At 38.9% G+C, this 10000-nt stretch overlaps 1 pseudogene; it reads left to right on the top strand.

Annotated features, from left to right (window-relative positions):
* Positions 1-3116: 3116 nt before the first annotated feature.
* Positions 3117-10000, top strand: part of LOC137644548 (acanthoscurrin-1-like) — a 72258-nt pseudogene continuing 65374 nt past the window's right edge.

Consider the following 10000-nt stretch of genomic DNA (forward strand, 5'->3'; position numbering starts at 1 on the left):
CCTAGCCTCCTCTGCATCACTCCATGTATACTTTATCCTGGTGAGCCACTGACAGCAGGCAATATTGGCCTCATTCTCCCATTGTATAGGGAATTGGCTCATCCTATCCTTGTTCAACATGCAATGTTGCAATCAGGGTTGTAAAACCGCAATTGCACTGCGAATTTTACAGTTTCGATCGAGAGAAAGCAGCCAAGAAATTACGGATTAGTTTGAACTGTTGCGAAACATGCATTTTTTTTTGTATTATCTTCGAGGCAATTTTCAATGGCATCCAAACCGCGCTAAACGGTTAACAAAATTACCTGGTCATGGGGTCATGAGCTCACCCAGCTGCCTCTTACCCCTCCTGAGTTGAACACCTTCGAACAAGTGTGGGGTTTTCTGAACAAAGCTATCTCGAAGCCTGGGTCTGAAGCGACATGTGCCTTCAACGTTGCAGGTATTCATTTTTGCAGATTTGCAACCTCAGCTCCAGGGTCCAAAGTTATCCGCAACGAAGGAAGTGTGGAGAAGGCGGGGCGGTTGCTGTGAGAAGGTCTACAGTCAATTTTTTTTTAATGAGGCGCATTTGCACCGACTCGCTGCGGTGCCGTTTTAGCTCGGAAAAGTTTCCTGATCGCTGATTGGGTAGAATTATCTTGTCCAACCAATCAGCGATCAGGAAACTTTTACGAGCTAAAAGGGCACAGGTGCGAATTGGTGCAAATCTGCCTCGCTAAAAAAAATTGACTATAGATCGTTCAAGGAACAGAGCTTGTCATCGGCCAATATATATGATGTGGAACCCGTCATCATCACCATGGACAGCGATGACGAAGACATGTTTATCAATGGTGATATTGAATCAAATAAAATGTATGCCCACTTAGTGTCATAATTTCCCCACCCAACATTTTTGTACATTTATTATCGAATCTCCTCTACGGGTGCATGGTCTTTATTATATATTATTGTAGAGAAATAAAATACAGAATATAAATCATGAAAGTCGACAAAACGAGAGAGAGGGATGAGTGGGGAATGAATAAAAACAGGCGGTGAAGAAAGGTTTAAACAATGAGGAAAGGTGGGTGGGTGATTTTAAGTACCCCAGGAATGCTTATCCGAATGAATTCGTAAATCTTGACTGGATAGCTTTGTGCATATTTTAAAATTCAGGAATAAAGTGCCTTTCAAATCTATGTTTGGACACGGAATTTTTTATCAAAATTAGAGGAGGGTGTTAGAAATTCCGTTTCTAAATATCATGCTAGTCAAACGATTGGTTTAAAATTATCAGCAATAAGCCTTGGTTCCAGGCGGATGAAATACTTAGTAGGTTATATTCGTAATATAGAAAATGGTCAAAGATTACGTCAAATAACGTAAAAAATTCTTGTAATTCTGATTTTCTTCCGCTTTTCGTCAAAATTTCTTTTCACACTTTCATTCAACCAATTTAATCATTACAATCCAAATACTTAATTCAGTTTAGCTTCCTTCGAAGAAGATTTCCAGAGGTTAGATCTACAGCGGTCTAATTATAGTCTACGATTCCTCTCGTAAAAGTCTCCACTTCCAAGAGTTCTCAGATAATAGGTTTTGTTGACTCAGATAAAAGTGTGCTACTGTATCTCTTTTTGTCTCTAAGTAACAAATAGGAGACAAAAGATAAGGAAGTGAGTAACAAGACAGCAGTGATAATTGATGCGTTTTCAATGTTATCTTTTATTTCAAGTATTTTTCCGATAGAGGGATTATTATGGGAACATTTTGAAGTAGAATTAACGTTTTTCCATTATAATTTCTAATGTCTCCGGGACAACAGTCGTGACAAATAATCCGTTTTTATCACTTGCCTTTTCTTCACGCTTCATGAACTTCTTTCTTAAACTTTTCTTTTGTTGCTAAGGGAGAGATTTATAGCCGAAACTCCTCTTTTTCCTGTTTTCAATGTTCTTGTGACCTTTTCATATTGTGCTAAAAAAAAAAAAAAAAAAAAAAAAAAAAAAAAAAAAAAAAAAAAAAAAAAAAAAAAAAAAAGAACACCTGATATGGGAGCGTGGCTGCGACCTTGAGCCCAGTGAGCTGGGTTCCCTTTGTACCTAAATTCCAGGGAAACTGGAAAGTTCCAAGTATTAATACACCGTTGATGATGATGGAGAAGGAAAGGGGGGTGAATCGGAGGTCCTCAACAGACCCGTTTGCAATGACCATCATCGTCGGGTAGGCAATGATATGATGGTGATGGTGATATTGATACTGATAATGATGGTGATATGTATGGTGAATCTGGGATGAACATCCTGAAGCGAAATTATGCTTTTGAATAGGATTACTCTCTTCTTTCCAGAGAAACGTCGCCATTATGCAACAATGATCCTAGATAGAGATATAAAAACTATAATGCAATTAACAATACATCTTAACAATTTCCTGTCGCTGACCGAGATGAGGTCGAAGTGTTCATCTTAATGGCCCTTTTCGAGTATTGGTATATTTTGCGTGAAACATTTATGTCACATAATGGGGAAACCATTTTAGCAGACTTAAATTCAAGTTAACAACAACAACAACAATAATAATAATAATAATAATAATAATAATAATAATAATAATAATAATAATAATAATAATAATAATAATAATAATCATTTTATCAGGCTTAAATCTCGGGCTTTCCTCGAAATTAATATCTCGACTTTAGATTTCAAGTCCATTTCTCTTTATTGATATTTGGATGGCTTGAAGAGCTTTCCAAAAAGTGGAATGTTGTTGCGTCGAGACTGGAACGAAGTCAACCACCTACTGGGCCAGACACTTCATTCCCAATCATCCTGATCCTTACCGACTTCTTCGTTGTTTCCAAAGTCTTGTAACCTATCAAATCTAAGAAGAAAAAGTCACTTAAATGGTAGTGTGGTTTATTCAATAGTTTTCTTTCCGTCTCGAAATCAAGTCAGGATACTTTGGTTACCCTAGTGGAATAATTGGTAACGTTAGTATTATTGACATTATTGCCGTTAATCTCATTATAGTTGGCTATAGGCTAGAAATTCTACAAATTTTGGAGAAGAGTTGACAGTTTCCCCAGAAAAAGAATAAATTCTAACCACGTAATTCTAATATACCTAATGAATATCACACTCGAAGAAAAAGAAAAATATAATTGCACGGAGCGTCAAGCAACGACTAGGGCAAGTGCAAAACTGCCTACTCATCTTCACGAAAATGTCAGCTCAAAAAAAAAAGAAAAAAAAAGAAGAAAAAAAAAACCACAATAAAAGAAAATTTCTTACTTGCGTATGTAAAGAGAAAAACGTTTAATGGCGTTATGCAACGTAAATGAAAACCTCAGAAATAACTTTTGACATTCATGCATGACTTTTTTTTTTTTCCTCTTTTCGGCGCACGTGATTTTATTATCAGAAATTGGCTTGTCTATCTAAGAGTACTATTAGGAAAGCGCAGTGATAGATCAATATATTTTGGAGAACCGTTATTCACAATGCAAATTAGCATATTAAGGTCAGGGAAATCCCTTTTCTATATATGCGGACACGGACATAACATAAAAAAAAAAGAAAAGAAAAAAAAAAAAAAAAAAAAAAACATTCAGGGTAAAAAGTGTCCTTTCATGATCCCAAGAACATAGATGATTGAACAGGACTAGTCTCCTGGTTTAAACACTGAAGTAACGTATCAAATGTCCATAGAAGAAACAACAGCTGGAATTAGACCATTTGTACTCTACGCTTCGGTGATCATAACAGTTCTGCTTGTGTGACGTAATTCATAAGCAGAGGATTATCTTGCATAATTTGCAACTGACAATTTCCTGGCGTCTCACTCTGTGCTTCAATGTACGATGTGTCTTTGCCATATTATCGGAGGCAGATCCATTGCTTGCAATTTCAGTCATATTTTCTAATACTGCAAGGACGTTTGTTTTACGCCCCAATTACAGGAAAAGAAGATAATACGCTAAAATCAGAATAAAAACCAATGAATAAATAATAATAATAATAACAATAATAATAATAATAATAATAATAATAATAATAATAATTATTGTTATAATAATAATAATAATAATAATAATAATAATAATAATATAAAATTCAAGACTGACTTTCACCTTGAGACAATATCGATATACCATTGATATCGGAAAGGAAAAAGAATAAAAAAATGACAAAGAAGAAAAAATTCAAGAAAGGGCATGGTTTTTGGAGAAATAAATCGGTTCCTAATAATTAATGCCAATTAGAAGAGATTAAAGGTTACCAAGTATAATCTCGTGTTGTTGAATAAATATATAGTGATCAAATTGTGTCTAATCTGATTAAATCTAATAGCAATTGGTCGTTTCCAATATGAGATTTAAAGTTCAATGTTGTATGAATAGTTCTCAAAGGTTATTCCAATACTCTTCAATCTGTGGACATTGAGATATTGCTCACCGCCGACAACTAGGTTTCCATTAAAAAAAAAAAAAGAATCTATGTAAAAAGTTTTTGTGGCTGTTAAAAAAATATCATCACCATCATTAGTCATTGATATTCTACTGCAGGATAAAGGCCTCAGAAGAGACATGTCCTCCCATTCGCGTCTGTTAATGATCTTTCCATGCCAGTCTATAACTGCAAATTTTCTTACTCCGTCAATCCATCATCTTTTCCTTTCCCTGCTTCTTTTGCAATCGCTTGGGGAAAATTCTGTGATCCTTAATGTCCATTTATTATCTGTCATGCTCATTATATGAACTACACATGTCCATATCTTTTTCTTACATGTTAAAATACCATCTACTTAAGCTTGCTCTCGTATCCATGTTGCTCTTTTTCTGTCTCGAAGTGTTGTTTCCGTAATCATTCTTTTCAATGTCCTTTGAGTTATAACTAGGTTATGTTCTAAGGCTTTAGTGAGGCTCTATGTTTCTAATACATAAGTTAGTACAGATAGGATCATCTAATTAGATAATTTCATTTAAAGAGAAACTGTCATTTTAGCTTTCATTACCTCATTTTGTGTATCAAACGCTCTCCCTCCCATGCTTATCCTCCACTTAATTTCAGTCTCATAACCTGTGGAAACACCTACTGTTCGTCCTAAGCACGTATATTCAATAACAACTTTCATAGTTCCGGCCATGACTCATATTTGGAGTGTCTACATTCTCATTGAAATTTATCATGGTTTTACTCCAATTTATTCTCAGTCCAACCTTTCTGCTTTCTTTATTCCAATTTTCTACCAGTTTTTGCAATTCTTCCCATGATTCACTGAACATAACAATGTAATCTGCAAATCTATCATACACACAGATATGTATGTATATATATATATATATATATATATATATATATATATATATATATATATATATATACATACATATATATTTATATATATATATATATATATATATATATATATATATATATATATATATATATATATACTTATATAAATATACACATATATGCATATATATATATATATATATATATATATATATATATATATATATATATATGTATATAAAATAATTGACCATAATTATAATTTTCAGTTGATAGTTTATGATGATGATGAAAAAATAGGGTATAAACAAACCGCGTATAATCTTATCTTTTCTTCCATATAATTAATCTTCGTAATAACTCAACGAATGATAATTCGAGAAAAGGCAAATACTAATAGCTATTTGATGTATCAAATGTTGAAAAGTTTACGTCTGTATATCATTTCGAAGGGTTATGTACATCTGGATTTCTCTTTCCAAAGAGACCTTGAAATGAGGGTAGACTCAGGCGTAAATGTATTTTGGAATATCACTGCGTTCCCGGAAGAGACCGATCTAACCGTTTTGTAATGGCAACTTTTTTTTGTGGTTTCAAAGAATAAATTATTTGACGCCATTGTAAAAGAAAAAAAAAGTAACAGAATTTCGTTGCTGTTGCAGAGCGTTATATTCTTGTCCGCCGCTTTTGGCAACACCTAATCTCCTGAATATGGTCACCTAAAAATTTATTACTTTCCACAAGTTTGTTTAAAATGAAATGATGTTTTCAGATATTCATTCTAAGAGACAAATACAAAAACGGAAATAAAGTTACATAGATAAAGATCCGATGTTTCCTCATTTTCCCTCTTTTTTCCTCTATTTTATTCGCTAACTTAATAAGGAAGGTGAGGATAATGGTGGTTGAAGAAGTGGTGTACTGTAGACATTTATTATCAATAAAGGATTTACATCGGCTTATATTGCGCAGTTTTATTAAAGTGATTATTCATTAGCTCTGTGGATATCTATATCCATAAGAATAATTGTATTTTCTTATTAATATTCTGATGCAACAAATAATTAGAATTTAGAAAATTTTGTTTATTGCATGAGGCACCACTGGCCCTTCCGCCCACTCCGTTAATCCCCAGAGAGGGAAGGAGGTGTACCAACCGTGTTTCACACAATTGTACATAATTCCTTTTGTATATATTATGCTTGTATCTTCCCTCTTCCCTCGCACTAAAACGAACATGAAAATTCATGTCTGGTTTTTCCTCTGTAATATTGTGTCTTGTGAACTTGTTATGTCCTGTTGCCTTGAGGTTTTGTATATAAGGAGAGAGTTCTACAATAATATAACTCAGTCGTTTCCAACCTGCCTTTGAGTTCACAACCTTACTCGGCGCCGTCACATTGGTGACCCCGGAAGTCGACTCGCTCCCACTGCCTTCCACCCCCACCTCCCGCCCCTCCATCGACGGTACTATGACGGAGACGGACTCTACTACAGCAGTTGGCGCTGCGGCCGACCCATTGAAACTTTCACCGTTCACCACCGTAGAGGCGTTTTCTTGGTTTCAACGCGCAGAAGTCCACTTCCGTATCAGGGGCGTGACTCGCTCAACCACCAAAGCGGATTATGTTCTCGCAGCGATACCCGAGGACACCTTCCCAGAAATATCCGACTGGCTTTGTGAACAAGGAGACACCCCAATAGCGTATGACGCCCTCAAAACATATCTTCTGCAGCAGTGCTCGCCGTCGCCAGCCGCCCGTATAGCAAAGCTTTTTCAGCTCTCGCAACAACCGTTGGGGGACCAAAGGGCTTCGCTTGCCCTCAGAGAAATGACCAGTATCGCTCGCCTTCAACCTGCCGCAGACGGCTCTCCTCGTGAGGTGAACCTACTTCGTGCCCTTTGGATACGCCGTTTACCCGAACCTGTACGCGCTGCCATACCCGATGTCGATAGTTTACCCATAAAGGACTTGATGACCAAAGCCGACGCCCTTATGGACAGCCACTTCAAGACCTCCATCAACGCCTCCACCCCTGACGACGAGGATGCCTATTCAACGTCAACCGAAGCTGACATGAATGCCGTAGGACATACACGCCTACCCCGTGACGTGCCGAAGCGGCGACAAAGCCGCCCACCACCCACCAATCGCTCGCGCCCCAACGAACGACTTCTACAGCCACTTACTACCTCCCATCCGCCGCAGTTTTGCTACTACCACTTCAGATTCGGGGCAACCGCGAAGAAATGTGCCAAGGATTGTCAGTGGCCAAAAAATGTATAAGTAGGCCATCGCTTGTGGCGGTGGCCTCCCATGTTTCTAATCTTTTCTTTTTACAGGATGCAGGAACGGGCGTGCAATTTTTGGTAGACACAGGTGCTTGTCGTTCTCTTTTGCCAAGGAAACTCTTCAAGGCACGACGTAGTCTGTCTACATCTGCCGACATCCGCTTAGTAGCTGCCAACGGATCTGCGATACCCACCTACGGTTACGAGAACCTCACATTATCGTTCGGAAACGGTAAATTCAATTGGAAGTTTCTCGTTGCTGACGTCACAATGCCAATCCTCGGTGCGGATTTCCTCTCTCATTTCCACCTTCTGGTCGATGTCGCCCACCGACGATTGGTCAACGCAGACTCGTACTTGTCGACACCTCTTCAACCCGCCCCCTCTAACCGCGCTCTCCACATCAGCACACCCACGGATGCCTATGCCCACCTCCTCACGTCGTACCCGGAAGTTTTCCGTCCAGAACTTCGCCAAACGCCCACGGTTCCTGCCAAGCACAGTATTTATCACCATATCAAGACGACGGGACCCCCAGTCTTCGCAAAATTCAGATGTCTGGCACCGGAACGATTGACAGCTGCCAAACAGACGTTCGCCGAAATGGAGAAAATGGGCCTTTGCCAAAAGGCCTCCAGCCCATGGTCGTCGCCCTTACACATCGTTCTAAAGAAAGACGACTCCCTCCGTCCGTGCGGGGATTACAGGCGCCTGAACATGCAAACAGAACCGGATCGCTACCCCCTCCCAAACATTGCCGACGTGACCTCCTACCTGCACAAAGCGAAGGTTTTCTCTACGCTCGACCTCCTGAAGGGGTATTATCAGGTGCCTATGAACCCAGAAGACATCCCCAAGACCGCCATTACCACTCCGTTTGGTACATACATCTTCAATTACTCCTGTTTTGGCCTTCGTAATGCTGGGGCAACGTTTCAACGTCTCATGGATGGCATCTTAGGGAACCTCCCTTTCTGTGTATGTTATGTGGACGACATACTTGTGTTCTCCTCCTCAAAAGAGGAACACCTCCGTCACCTGCGCATCGTGCTCGACCGCCTGCAACAAAACGGCCTTGTAGTCCGGTACGACAAGTGTACCTTTGGCGCCAACGAAGTATCGTTCTTAGGGCACCGCATTACTCCTGAAGGTGTCCACCCCCTCCCTGAGAAGGTAGCAGCCGTTCAGAACTTCCCCGTGCCCTCGACCGTCAAAGCTCTGCAGGAATTCTTGGGCATGATCAACTATTATCACCGTTTTCTGCCAGCCATTGCCGCCAGACTTACAAACCCCCAGCGAAGCATCACATACCAACGGACTTGCACTCTGCAACGCACGTCTTCCTGCGCAACGACACCAGCAAGCCACCACTAACGCCCCCTTACACGGGCCCTTTCCTTGTGATCCGACGCAGTCCGAAAGCATTCCTCCTAAACATTCGGGGCAAAGAAGACTGGGTCTCCATTGATCGTCTAAAACCTGCTTATCTTCTACCAGATGACCCGCCTACAGTTCGCCTCTCTAGATCAGGGCGCCCTATTTAACATGTACAGTATGTCATTTTTAGGGGGGGAGCCATGTACCAACCGTGTGTCACACAATTGTACATAATTCCTTTTGTATATATTATGCTTGTATCTTCGCTCTTCCCTTGCACTAAAACGAACATGAAAATTCCTGTCTGGTTTTTCCTCTGTAATATTGTCTGTCTTGTGAACTTGTTATGTCCTGTTGCCTTGAGGTTTTGTATATAAGGAGAGAGTTCTACAATAATATAACTCAATCGTTTCCAACCTGCCTTTGAGTTCACAACCTTACTCGGCGCCGTCACAGAGGGATGGGTTGGTCATTATAGGAGAGAGAGAGAGAGAGAGAGAGAGAGAGAGAGAGAGAGAGAGAGAGAGTAGAGTACTCACAATTGGTATTTGTGGGCATATTAAAAGTAAACATAAGTTTAATATAAAGCTCCTAATGATAATTGATTATTGATTATTAGAGTTAAATATACTTAACTTACAATCGTCTCCAGTAACGCTTTTAATAGAAATCTAAAACAATAGTAATTGAAAAAGCGCATTGAACGATACCATAGTTCTTTTATAGAGAAACTCTCTCTCTCTCTCTCCCCCAAATACTAAGGAGTTTGACATAATAATAGAAAAAATAGATGATATATGTAGAAACCATAAAGACTGGAAAATACTCCTATCCGGAGATTTTAACTTTCCTTTCGTGGATTGGAAAAAACGGATAGAAGAAAGTGGTTGTATGTACACATATAAAAAAGAGAGCAATAGTAGCGCAGAAGATAAGAGGCAATTTGGAAAGCTTCAAGATATGCTATTAGAACACAATATCCAACAAATAAACCACAGTCCAACAAGAAAGGAAAATGTCCTAGATCTAGTATTTGTGAATG

This window comes from Palaemon carinicauda, chromosome 7 (assembly GCF_036898095.1).
Source record: "Palaemon carinicauda isolate YSFRI2023 chromosome 7, ASM3689809v2, whole genome shotgun sequence".
NCBI lineage: Eukaryota > Metazoa > Arthropoda > Malacostraca > Decapoda > Palaemonidae > Palaemon > Palaemon carinicauda.